Source organism: Elephas maximus, chromosome 1 (genome assembly GCF_024166365.1).
Source record: "Elephas maximus indicus isolate mEleMax1 chromosome 1, mEleMax1 primary haplotype, whole genome shotgun sequence".
Taxonomy (NCBI): domain Eukaryota; kingdom Metazoa; phylum Chordata; class Mammalia; order Proboscidea; family Elephantidae; genus Elephas; species Elephas maximus.
In genome coordinates this window covers 89,682,536-89,695,796 of record NC_064819.1, presented here as the reverse complement: position 1 = coordinate 89,695,796, position 13,261 = coordinate 89,682,536, and positions in this window count along the sequence as shown.

The window sequence follows — 13,261 nt, the reverse complement described above, 5'->3', positions numbered from 1 at the left end:
CTCATGTATCTGTTGGCTGCCTGAATATCTTCTTTAGTGAAATGTGTGTTCATATCCTTTGCCCACTTCTTGATTGGGTTGTTTGTCTTTTTGTGGTTGAGTTTTGACAGAATCATGTAGATTTTAGAGATCAGGCGCTGGTCGGAGATGTCATAGCTGAAAATTCTTTCCCAGTCTGTAGGTGGTCTTTTTACTCTTTTGGAGAACTCTCTAGATGAGCATAGGTGTTTGATTTTTAGGAGCTCCCAGTTATCGGGTTTCTCTTCATCATTTTTGGTAATGTTTTGTATTCTGTTTATACCTTGTATTAGGGCTCCTAGGGTTGTCCCAATTTTTTCTTCCATGATCTTTATCGTTTTAGTCTTTATGTTTAGGTCTTTGATCCACTTGGAGTTAGTTTTTGTGCATGGTGTGAGGTATGGGTCCTGTTTCATTTTTTTGCAAATGGATATCCAGTTATGCCAGCACCATTTGTTAAAAAGGCTATCTTTTCCCCAGTTAATTGACACTGGTCCTTTGTCAAATATCAGCTGCTCATACGTGGATGGATCTATGTCTGGGTTCTCAATTCTGTTCCATTGGTCTATGTGTCTGTTGTTGTACCAATACCAGGCTGTTTTGACTACTGTGGCTGTATAATAGGTTCTGAAGTCAGGTAAGGTGAGGCCTCCCACTTTCTTCTTCTTTTTCAGTAGTGCTTTGCTTATCCGGGGCTTCTTTCCCTTGCATATGAAATTGGTGATTTGTTTCTCTATCCCCTTAAAATATGACATAGGAATTTGGATCGGAAGTGCGTTAAATGTATAGATGGCTTTTGGTAGAATAGACATTTTTACTATGTTAAGTCTTCCTATCCATGAGCAGGGTATGTTTTTCCACTTAAGTATGTCCTTTTGAATTTCTTGTAGTAGAGCTTTGTAGTTTTCTTTGTACAGGTCTTTTACATCCTTGGTAAGATTTATTCCTAAGTATCTTATCTTCTTGGGGGCTACTGTGAATGGTATTGATTTGGTTATTTCCTCTTCGGTGTTCTTTTTGTTGATGTAGAGGAATCCAAGTGATTTTTGTATGTTTATTTTATAACCTGAGACTCTGCCAAACTCTTCTATTAGTTTCAGTAGGTTTCTGGAGGATTCCTTAGGGTTTTCTGTGTATATAATCATGTCATCTGCAAATAGTGATAACTTTACTTCTTCCTTGCCAATCCGGATACCTTTTATTTCTTTGTCTAGCCTAATTGCCCTGGCTAAGACTTCCAACACGATGTTGAATAAGAGTGGTGATAAAGGGCATCCTTGTCTGGTTCCCGTTCTCAAGGGAAATGCTTTCAGGTTCTCTCCATTTAGAGGGATATTGGCTGTTGGCTTTGCATAGATGCCCTTTATTATGTTGAGGAATTTTCCTTCAATTCCTATTTTGGTAAGAGTTTTTATCATGAATGGGTGTTGGACTTTGTCAAATGCCTTTTCTGCATCAATTGATAAGATCATGTGGTTTTTGTCTTTTGTTTTATTTATGTGATGGGTTACATTAATGGTTCTTCTGATATTAAACCAGCCTTGCATACCTGGTATAAATCCCACTTGATCAGGGTGAATTATTTTTTTGATGTGTTGTTGGATTCTATTGGCTAGAATTTTGTTGAGGATTTTTGCATCAATGTTCATGAGGGATATAGGTCTATAATTTTCTTTTTTTGTAATGTCTTTACCTGGTTTTGGTATCAGGGAGATGGTGGCTTCATAGAATGAGTTGGGTAGTATTCCGTCATTTTCTATGCTTTGGAATACCTTTAGTAGTAGTGGTGTTAACTCTTCTCTGAAAGTTTGGTAGAACTCTGCAGGGAAGGCGTCCGGGCCAGGGCCTTTTTTTGTTGGGAGTTTTTTGATTACCGTTTCAATCTCTTTTTTTGTTATGGGTCTATTTAGTTGTTCTACTTCTGAATGTGTTAGTTTAGGTAGGTAGCGTTTTTCCAGGAATTCATCCATTTCTTCTAGGTTTTCAAATTTGTTAGAGTACAATTTTTCATAATAATCTGAAATGATTCTTTTAATTTCATTTGGTTCTGTTGTGATGTGGTCCTTCGCATTTCTTATTCGGGTTATTTGTTTCCTTTCCTGTACTTCTTTAGTCAGTCTAGCCAATGGTTTATCAGTTTTGTTAATTTTTTCAAAGAACCAGCTTTTGGCTTTGTTAATTCTTTCAATTGTTTTTCTGTTCTCTAATTCATTTCGTTCAGCTCTAATTTTATTATTTGTTTTCTTCTGGTGCCTGATGGATTCTTTTGTTGCTCACTTTCTATTTGTTCAAGTTGTCGGGACAGTTCTCTGATTTTGGCTCTTTCTTCTTTTTGTATGTGTGCACTTATTGATATAAATTGGCCTCTGAGCACTGCTTTTGCTGTGTCCCAGAGGTTTTGATAGGAAGTATTTTCATTCTCGTTGCTTTCTATGAATTTCCTTATTCCCTCCTTGATGTCTTCTATAACCCAGTCTTTTTTCAGGAGGGTATTGTTCATTTTCCAAGTATTTGATTTCTTTTCCCTAGTTTTTCTGTTATTGATCTCTAGTTTTATTGCCTTGTGGTCTGAGAAGATGCTTTGTAATATTTCGATGTTTTGGACTCTGCAAAGGTTTGTTTTATGACCTAATATGTGGTCTATTCTAGAGAATGTTCCATGTGCGCTAGAAAAAAAAGTATATTTTGCAGCAGTTGGGTGGAGAGTTCTGTATAAGTCAATGAGGTCAAGTTGGTTGATTGTTGTAATTAGATCTTCCGTGTCTCTGTTGAGCTTCTTACTGGATGTCCTGTCCTTCTCCGAAAGTGCTCTGTTGAAGTCTCCTACTATAATAGTGGAGGTATCTATCTCGCTTTTCAATTCTGTTAAAATTTGATTTATGTATCTTGCAGCCCTGTCATTGGGTGCATAAATATTTAATATGGTTATGTCTTCCTGATCAATTGTCCCTTTTATCATTATATAGTGTCCTTCTTTATCCTTTGTGGTGGATTTAAGTCTAAAGTCTATTTTGTCAGAAATTAATATTGCTACTCCTCTTCTTTTTTGCTTATTGTTTGCTTGATATACTTTTTTCCATCCTTTGAGTTTTAGTTTGTTTGTGTCTCTAAGTCTAAGGTGTGTCTCTTGTAGGCAGCATATAGATGGATCGTGTTTCTTTATCCAGTCCGTGACTCTCTGTCTCTTTATTGGTGCATTTAGTCCATTTACATTCAGGGTAATTATAGATAAATAAGTTTTTAGTGCTGTCATTTTGATGCCTTTTTATGTGTGTTGTTGACAATTTCATTTTTCCACATACTTTTTTGTGCTGAGGTGTTTTTCTTAGTAAATTGTGAGATCCTCATTTTCATAGTGCTTGACTTTATGTTAGTTGAGTCATTACGTTTTTCTTGGTTTTTATCTTGAGTTATAGAGTTGTTATACCTTTTTGTGGTTACCTTATTATTTACCCCTATTTTTCTAAGTAAAAACCTAACTTGTATTGTTCTATATCGCCTTGTATCACTCTCCATATGGCAGTTCAATGCCTCCTGTATTTAGTCCCTCTTTTTGATTATTGTGATCTTTTACCTATTGACTTCCATGATTCCCTGTTATGTGTATTTTTTTTTAATTAATCTTAATTTGTTTGTTTTTGTGATTTCCCTATTTGAGTTGATATCAGGACGTTCTGTTTTGTGACCTTGTGTTGTGCTGATATCTGATATTATTGGTTCTCTGACCAAACAATATCCTTTAGTATTTCTTGTAGCTTTGGTTTGGTTTTTGCAAATTCTCTAAACTTGTGTTTGTCTGTAAATATCTTAATTTCGCCTTCATATTTCAGAGAGAGTTTTGCTGGATATATGATCCTTGGCTGGCAGTTTTTCTCCTTCAGTGTTCTGTATATGTCGTCCCATTCCCTTCTTGCCTGCATGGTTTCAGCTGAGTAGTCAGAACATATTCTTATTGATTCTCCCTTGAAGGAAACCTTTCTTTTCTCCCTGGCTGCTTTTAAAATTTTCTGTTTATCTTTGGTTTTGGTGACTTTGATGATAATGTGTCTTGGTGTTTTTCTTTTTGGATCAATCTTAAATGGGGTTCGATGAGCATCTTGGATAGATATCCTTTCGTCTTTCATGATGTCAGGGAAGTTTTGTGTCAGGAGTTCTTCAACTATTTTCTCTGTGTTTTCTGTCCCCCCTCCCTGTTCTGGGACTCCAATCACCCGCAGGTTATCCTTCTTGATAGAGTCCCACATAATTCTTAGGGTTTCTTCATTTTTTTTTATTCTTTTATCTGATTTTTTTTCAGCTATGTTGGTGTTGATTCCCTGGTCCTCCAGATGTCCCAGTCTACATTCTAATTGCTCGAGTCTGCTCCTCTGACTTCCTAGTGCGTTGTCTAATTCTGTAATTTTATTGTTAATCTTTTGGATTTCTACATGCTGTCTCTCTATGGATTCTTGCAACTTATTAATTTTTCCAGTATGTTCTTGAATAATCTTTTTGAGTTCTTCAACAGTTTTATCAGTGTGTTCCTTGGCTTTTTCTGCAGTTTGCCTTATTTCATTTGTGATATCATTAAGCATTCTGTAAATTAGTTTTTTATATTCTGTATCTGATAATTCCAAGATTGTATCTTCATTTGGGAAAGATTTTGATTCTTTTGTTTGGGGGGTTGGAGAAGCTGTCATGGTCTGCTTCTTTAAGTGGTTTGATATGGATTGTTGTCTCCGAGCCATCACTGGGAAACTAGTTTTTCCAGAAAATCCGCTAAAAAAAAATGCAGTCAGATCCCTATCAGAGTTCTCCCTCTGGCTCAGGCTATTCAGATGTTAATGAAGCCACCTGGGGAGGGTGGGGGAGGGAACAGAGAGATAGGAGAGTAGCACCTCAGAATATAGCCAGAGTTGCTTGTCTTACTTGGAATGACTATTATATCTGAGATTCCCGCGGGGCGCGTCGCCTATGTGTGCTGGCTGTGTGGAGATTGCCCCCGGGGGGTCTGGCCCGCTGGAGTCACGGTCAGATCCTCCGCTTCCAGCCCCACGCCCAGCGTCAAGGCTCCCCTACTGGGACGGTGCACTCTCGACTCCAAAATCAGTTGCTGCCTCCCGGGGACTTCTCGTCCCTCCAGCCGCGTGGCCGTGCCACACCCGAGAGCCAGTTGGGCCTCCTCCCGGGGTTAGTTTAGATGGGTGGAGCAGCTCCCCGTGCTTGTGCCATGACCGAGTGTCCCGGCTGGGATGCTGTTCTCCCCGCTCCAATACCAGTCGCTGCCTCCCGGGGACTTCTCCTACCGGCTGCATCCCACGCCGCCCGCGCGACCCGGCTGGTCCCCTTCCCGGGGTTAGTTCAGGGGGGTGGAGCAACTCTCCGTGTTTATGCCGTACCTGCGTCCAGTCCAAATCCCTGCGGGACGGTTCCCCGGCTCGGACGCTGCTCTTTCTGCTCCAAGACCAGTCACTGCCTCCCGGGGACTTCTCCTACCGGCTGCGTCCCACGCCGCCCGTGGAACCGGCTGGTCCCCCTCCCGGGGTTAGTTCAGGGGGGTGGAGTAGCTCTCTGTGCTTGTGCCGTACCTGACTGGTACGCTGGCTCCAGGTTCTGGAAACAATCGCTGCTTCCCCGTATTAGTTCGTTCTCCGTCTCTAAATCTGTGTTTGTTTTTCAGGGTTCGTAGATTGTTATGTATGTGATTGATTCACTTGTTTTTCCGTGTCTTTGTTGTAAGAGGGATCCGAGGTAGCATCTGCCTAGTCTGCCATCTTGGCTCCGCCTCTTTTTTTTTTTAATTTATCTGATTATGTTCCCTTTTTCTATTAGTTTAGAGAATCAGACATCTTCTATTTATGCTTAAATGATACCAGAACACTAATATTCATCTCTTCATCATTGTAACTAGGATTTACCTATCTGCCTGTCTCTCTCTCTGGATTTTATTTATAACAAACTCATGCCTCTGCCTAACTTCTTTCAGCCCTATTTTGGAGCATGCCTCCCAAACTTCATAAAATAAATTTGTTTCCTCTCTCCAGGACCTGAGATGTAGAGTGAAACCAAGGTGGGGATAATCCTGGCCCAGGAAGGGGAGGAGATGCTGGTAGCCCCTAAGCTGGCATCACAGCCAGGCAGCCCCTACCTCCCCCTCTCCAGCCCACCAAAGTGCCACAGGCATGGTTCTGAGGAGTCCTACACCTGCCATGACTCTGTCAAGAGCTTCATCTGGTGCTCCTACCTCATCAAGCATCAGCGGATGCTCACGCGAGAGATCCCACAGCTGTGGACAGTGTGGCAAGTGCTCCCAGCACAGACCCAGCTGAGCCCAGCATCTGGTGATCCATACTGGGGAACACCTATCACTGCTCAACACGCAGCAAGTACTTCAAGAAGACATCAGACTTGGCTGGTCACCGGTGCAGCCACACAGGAGAGTGGCCACCTGCTTGCAGTGTGGCAAAGACTTTACTCAGCATGTATGCCTCTCATTTCACCATGGGACACACACAGTGGAAGAGCCCCACAATTGCTGCAACTGCAGCAAGACCATTGTCTTTGCAACCTGAACCACCACCAAAAGACCCACATGGGTCAGATGCCCTTTAATGTGGTATCTGTAGCAAGGGCTTCATCTACCACACAGGTCTAGTGAATCACTGGGGGAGTGTGGCAAGACCCCTGGGCCTACCCTCGCACCAGCACATCCATATAGTCAAGGAGCCTCACATCTGCTCAACATGCAACAAGCACTCAAACATGCAGGAGCTGTGGCAAGAGTTCCCACCAGAGCCCAGGCCTCACCATGCACAGCATCGTCTACCTATGAGAGGAGTCCTGGCAGTCACTTCGGGCTCAAGGAGGCAGCAAGTTGTGACCCTGTCAACATTGGGGCTGTGTAGAGGGCAAGGAGGGTCTCACAGGCCTAGGAGGGATTGGGTAAGGAGGTGTTTAGGGGGAGGAAAAACCGGATGGACTCAAATATCTTGGAGTCCTATCTCTTGAGTTACCTCACCCCTTTATACTACCAGCAATTTGAAAAGGAGCTGGTTCACTCTGTTCCCTTAGCTGTCACTTTCCATCTCAAAGAAACCTCATATCAAAAGGGGAAGGCAGAGGTATTGTCCACCATTTCATTCCCATTATGATGTCTTCCTCCAGAAAAAGGGGTATAAGGCAGAATCCTGCTGAAGGGGGTTGGACGGCCCAGCGAGTGTCTTCCTCCTTCATCCCTCTATTGCTTGGAGTCCCATGTACCAGGATATCTCTCAGGTACTCTCTCACTAAGGTTTCTAGCTTTCCTGTTATGCTTCATATCAGTGAGTGTGGCAGTTAATCTGCAGCTTCAGTATGAGAGAGAATGCAATCCCTGAGAGTCATCATTGAAGAAGCCATGAGTTGGAATCAACCCGACAGCAACTAACAACAACAAAGTAGAAAGCAGAGCAAATTCAGTGTATTTCCCTCCTGTACACCCCTTTTTGCAGGTAGAAAACAGATTATTTAAGTGGCATGTCTTTAGTGAGTGTCCATGGTGGGGCTCAGTCCACTCCAGGCCCCTGCAATATCTTCTGGGTCCAGTGGTCCTCAAGAGAACCCAGCAGTGGATCTTACCAGCCCTGGGGTACAAGGACCCATGTGCAGATTCTTCCTCTTTCCTGTGGCTCTGTGCCTCCTCCAGCTCATACTTTCTCTGCCAAAGGGGCAGGGCTGGTCTTTGATGACCGTCATATCATACCACTCTGTAGACTTTTGTGAAGTGCTGAGCCTCCGTTTTGTCACCTGTAGAGAAGGACAGCAGTCCCTGGTGCCCTGTCAGGGGTGGTTTGGAGACAGCATTAGCTAAGAGGAGCAACATTACTCAGAGTAGAGGAAGGGTGCCAGGGTGAGGGCTGTCTCAGGTATCCCAGATGCCCACAAATCTCACTGAGCTCTAGCATCTCCAGAGTTTGCACAGCCTGCTGGGAGAGGCAGTTCAGCCCCATTCCCAGCCAAGGTGATCTACACCTAGCTTAGAGTTTGACAGCTTGTCTCCATGTGGATCTGAAGACCCAGACAGTGGTGATCAATATGACTACTTCAATCTCCTGCCTTGTGTGCTTCCCACTACCTTCCCCACCCACCAAACTGGTTCCCTCACCCTGACCCTGCTTGAGCACCCCCAGCTCACAGACATGGATTGCCCTGCAAAGGGCACAGCCCTGTGTCAGGTACCTAGGGAATAATAGAAGATATAAAACCTGGCACCTGCCATCCATCCAGGACTTTACAGTGGAGCTGAGACAGCAGTGTAGTGATGTGAAATCAGAGGATCTGGTTTCCAGTCCTGGTGCAGTACCTTGTGATCTCCGGCAAGACTCAACATCTCTGAGCCCAGTTTCCTCACCTGTAAAGACAATGATAAAGCCCACCTCACAAGGTGTTTGTGAGGATTTAACTGAGGCTATGTTTACAAAAAGGAGCCCAGGTGGCACAATGGTTAAAGCACTGGGCTGCTAACCTAAAGGCCAGCAGTTTCAACCCACCAGCCACTCCACGGGAGAAAGTGTGGCAGTCTGCTTCCCTAAAGATTACAGCCTTGGAAACCCTATGAGGCAGTTCTACTCTGTCATTTAGTGTTTCTATGAGTCGGAATTGACTCAGTGGGAATGGGTTTGGTTTTGTTTTCATATGTTTACAAAAGCATTTTGTAAATTGTAAAACTCCGTGTGTCTTAGTCATCTACTGCTGCTATAACAGAAATACCACAAGTGGATGGCTTCAACAAACAGGAGTTTATTCTCTCACAGTCTAGTAGGCTAGAAGTCCAAATTCAGGGCATCAGTTCCAGGGGAAGACTTTCTCTGTCAGCTCTGAAGGAAGGTCCTTGTCATCAATCTTCCTTTGGTGTAGGACCTTCTCTACACAGGAACCCTGGGCTGAAGGGATGCGCTCTGCTCCTGGCACTGCTTTCTTGGTGTGTGAGTTCCTCCTGTCTCTCTACTAGATTCTCTCTTTTGTATCTCAAAAGGGATTGGCTTAAGACACTATCTAATCTTGTATATTTCATCAATACAACTGCTACTAATCAATCTCATCAACATCAATTTACAACGATTTACAACACATAGGAAAATCGCGTTGAATGGTGGACAATTACACAATACAAGGACTCACGGCCCAGGTAAGTTGACAGATATTTTGGGGGACACAATTGAATCCACGACACCATGCTGGTGTAAAATATAAAAAAACTGTTATAATACAAAGTGGAATATGCTAAGTGCTAATGAATTGGAAAGAAAAGTGCTGTGATTTCAGTTGGGCTGATTAAAAAAAAAAAAAAGAGTCCCTGGGTGGCGCCATTAGTTCAGTGCCCTAATGCTAATCAATAGGTCATGTGCTTCGAAAAGGTCACAGCCTTGAAAAATCCTATGAAGAAGTTCTAGTCTGCACGCATGGGGTGGCCACGAGACGAAATCGATTTGATGGACACCTGGTTTGGTTTGTTTACATATATGTGTGTATATATATATATTGGAAACCCCGGTGGTGTAGTGGTTAAGTGCTACAGCTGCTAACCAAAGGGTCAGCAGTACGAATCTGCCAGGCGCTCCTTGGAAACTTCTACGGGGCAGTTCTACTCTGTCCTATAGGGTTGCTATGAGTCGGTATCGACTCAAGGGCACTGGGTGGTTTTATATATATAGAGAGAGAGAGAGACATCACTGCGAAGGGGAAACTTAAATTGGGTTCTAGTCAGTGGCGAGGACTAATAGGCTTTTACCTGGCCATTGTCCTCTCTGCCACTCTATCTGGTATCTATGTCATTTAAGTCTCACGTGTGTTTGTTACTGTAAATTGCAGGTTTGAGCTGCCTGCTGCAAAGCCAATACTGAGACAGGAGGACGTAAGCAGTAAGAAGGCTTTACTGAATACCGGTATTCAAGAGACAGAGGGGGTTAAATTTTTCCCAAATTCTGTCTGTCCTGAACACTGATCGGAGGGTTTTATATGGGAAAGGTCAGGGTTACTAAATGTTTTGAGCAAGTAGTCCACAGATGGTCTTACACATCACAAAACAACTACAAAAACTATTAAACTACAGATAAACATGTCAGGCATCTGGACTTTAATCAGTATATTTGTAACAGGCTGAAAAACTCCCATAAGAATCTCTCGGCTAGTGGAGTTGTTTTGTCAAGACCACTGTGGCTGAGATAGGGAGCAAGAAAGAAAGTCTTCTTGTCAGCTTGCAGGCTGAAAGCCATTTTTTAAGAGAACAAAAAAAAAAAAGAAGAAGAAGAAAAGAGACCAAGGCCGCAGGAGCTGAGATAGCTCTGCACCCCTTTGGAAGAGATGGATGTAGCTGGTGTAATTAAAAAATGTTTAGAGTTTACTTAGAGCATCATTATGGCGTTAGTCATGTCAAGCTCTTAATCACCTATTTTGAATAGGGGGAAAAGGAAACATGTTGTAAGGTATCAGGATGTTTGTTATGTTTAAGAGTGGAACAGGCTGCTCAGCTATATTGTGAACAGAGCCTGCACCATTTTCCAAGGACTAGAGATTAATCACGGCTTATACAGCTACACTAAAACAAATGAGAAAATACATTCTCTCTCTAATGTTAAAACACTAAAGAAAGTGCATTTTCGCTATTTCATGTTCCCCCCCACCATCTTTGCTTGCCTAAGATGCTGTGTGCCTCCGTGCCTCTTTGGGGAGGAGTGGTCTGTGAAGGGCTCATTTTCTCTTTTGCGGACTAGGTGATGAGTTGGTGGTGGTGCGCGTTATAATCAGAAGGAATCTTTTTTCTAGAGTAAAAGAATATTGAAAATAAAAAAAACCGCGGAGCCAGATTGGAAGAGCGGCTATCGAGTGGTAGGAGGAGTGAGCAGGTGGAGGAATGACAGGGCTCTCCTAGCTTCCGACTTCTTCCAAGATACCACCTCTTGACCTTGGCTGGCCCCCTGGCTTAGCGGGGTCACTGGGCCGGGTACAGCCGCCTTGTCCTTGGGGGGGGCGGAAGCCCGACTGGGTAGAGTAGGGCCGGGGCCGAGGCGGGACTGCGGGAGCCTCCCGACTGAGTATTGGAGAACCAGCGCGGGGCTGCACAGAGCGCGGGGCTGGCGCGAGAACCTGTATTCTTCCACCCTTCTGTCCGAACCCTCTTTGCGCGTCGGTTAGTACCACTCCGCAGAATCGCGCTCGCACTGGTCTAGGCTGATGCAGGGTTTTTATCCCATCCTCCTCCGCTCCGATCTCGGCAGGCGAGGGAGGCACTGCGCCCTTAAGTTTGCAGCAGCTTGCAACATCTGCGATCACTTGGGGAGACGTGGGTTGGTGTGGAGGGTGGCTCAATGTACTGTCGGCTCCGGCCACGCTGGGGACTCGGCTCCAAGAGGGGCTCCGGGCACATGTAGAGAAAGTCCGGGGCCCAGAAATGAAAGTCCGGGGCAGGCTGAAGCCGGGCACTGAGGACCCAACCAAGGGTCCTACAATTTCTGAGCGCATATGCCTCATTCAGTGGGTGTTAATAAACGCCTGCTGTGTGCCACGCACACGTGAGCGAAACATCTTGGCTCCTGCCCGCAGGGAGCTTCCAGGCTGAGGTGCGGGAGCTGGGCGCGCAGCGACGAACGGGGCGCCGGAGCCGGGAGCCCCCGCGATTAGGGCGGCAGGGGTAGGGAGGTGACTGGAAAGAGTCCTTGAAGGCCTGGGGCAGAGACCCGAGGGCCGAGGGTGAGGGCTGTTTGGCTTGGCTTGAGGGGCGGAAAACTGGTGGATCTGGAGCACAGGATAAGGGGCAGCGAGGGAGGCTGGAGACTGCGGCCGTCCTCAGAAATACTGTGGGAAGCCGTTGAAGGGTTTTGGGCTGGAGAGAGATTGGTGGACTTGGAGCTGGAAGATGGTGACACATTCCGGGGTTTACAACCTGGAAGGGCATAGACGGGCCCTAGTACCAGATAAGCCTCCATTCCCATTCCAGCCCCCTATCGGCCAAAGTTGGATGAGTCATTCCCAGCCTCCTTCCAGCCCCAGGCAGTTGGGCTCTGGGGCCCCCTGGATGAAGAAAATGCCGTGGGCAAGCGGCAGCTGCCAGTGATTCCGTCCCCATGGTCGCACCCCTCCCCTTCCCAAACCGAGGGCCATTTTAGAATCCGGACAAAGGACCTCTTTCTACCACCCGCAGCAAATGCGGTTTTGAGCACTAACGACAGCAGTGGGCTTGAGAAGTCCTAGAGGATATTATATTGAGGCTGTTTCGAAGTGTTAAGATTAGTGTCAGGAGCCCTGGTGGCACAAAAGGGTTGGGAGTTCGGCTGCTAACCTAAAGGTTGGCAGTTCGAACCCATTCAACATCTTGGCAGGAGCAAGACCTGGCGATTTTGCTCCCGTAAAGATTACAGCCACCAAAACCCTATGGGCTGTTCTACTCTGTCACATGAGGTCATTACGAGTCAGAATGGACTGGGCTGCACACAACTTTTAGTACCACCAGCTGGAGAGTGAGAGAATAATGCTAGCACCACACACCTCACAGAATGGTTCTGAGTAGTCTTGAAGAAGGGAAGGAAGGGAGAGAGGGAGGGAGGAAGGAAAGACTTTATTTAGGTCCTAGGAATACGGCTTTCATGATAACTCTTTTTTGGCCACCCATCAAATACCTTTTTCCTTGCTAGTAATAAAAAAGAAAGAAAGTCAACAGATTTTTAGTCTTTAATCTTTTTGTTCCATCTCAAAAAGAGATGGGATGTTGGCTGCCAGCAGGCAGAGGAGGCATTTCAGCCATATTGGTGGCAGTTCAGCCATGTTTGCACCAGAGCAGGAACTTCCCCAGGGAGGGCAGGGAACCCCGGCGCCGAGCTCATCGTGAGCCCTGAAAAAGTGATGGCTGTTGTGTTGTTATCACAATTGTTCTTTGCAAAGATGTAAATATTAGAAACTGAGGTCACAGAATCATTTATTTTTCCGTCCTGGAAAGAATCATCTTAAAGAGTGTTTCTTTCATTTTCACTTTTCTAATGAAACCAAATCAGAATAAAGAGACATGCTGAAGGTGGTTTGTGACAATCTAGGCTGGTTACCCTTAGGCATATGCTTCCTTTCCAGAATAGGGCAACACTGGTCTGGACAGCACTTTGGAAGAGTGGAAATCATATGTCTTCAGCAATACTGGGTCTGGATTTGAACACTGCCTCTCCTGTGGACCAAGAGTATCTTTGAGCAAGTTACTTAGTGTCTTTGCACTTCAGGTTCCTTAAAATGGGGCCAGTAA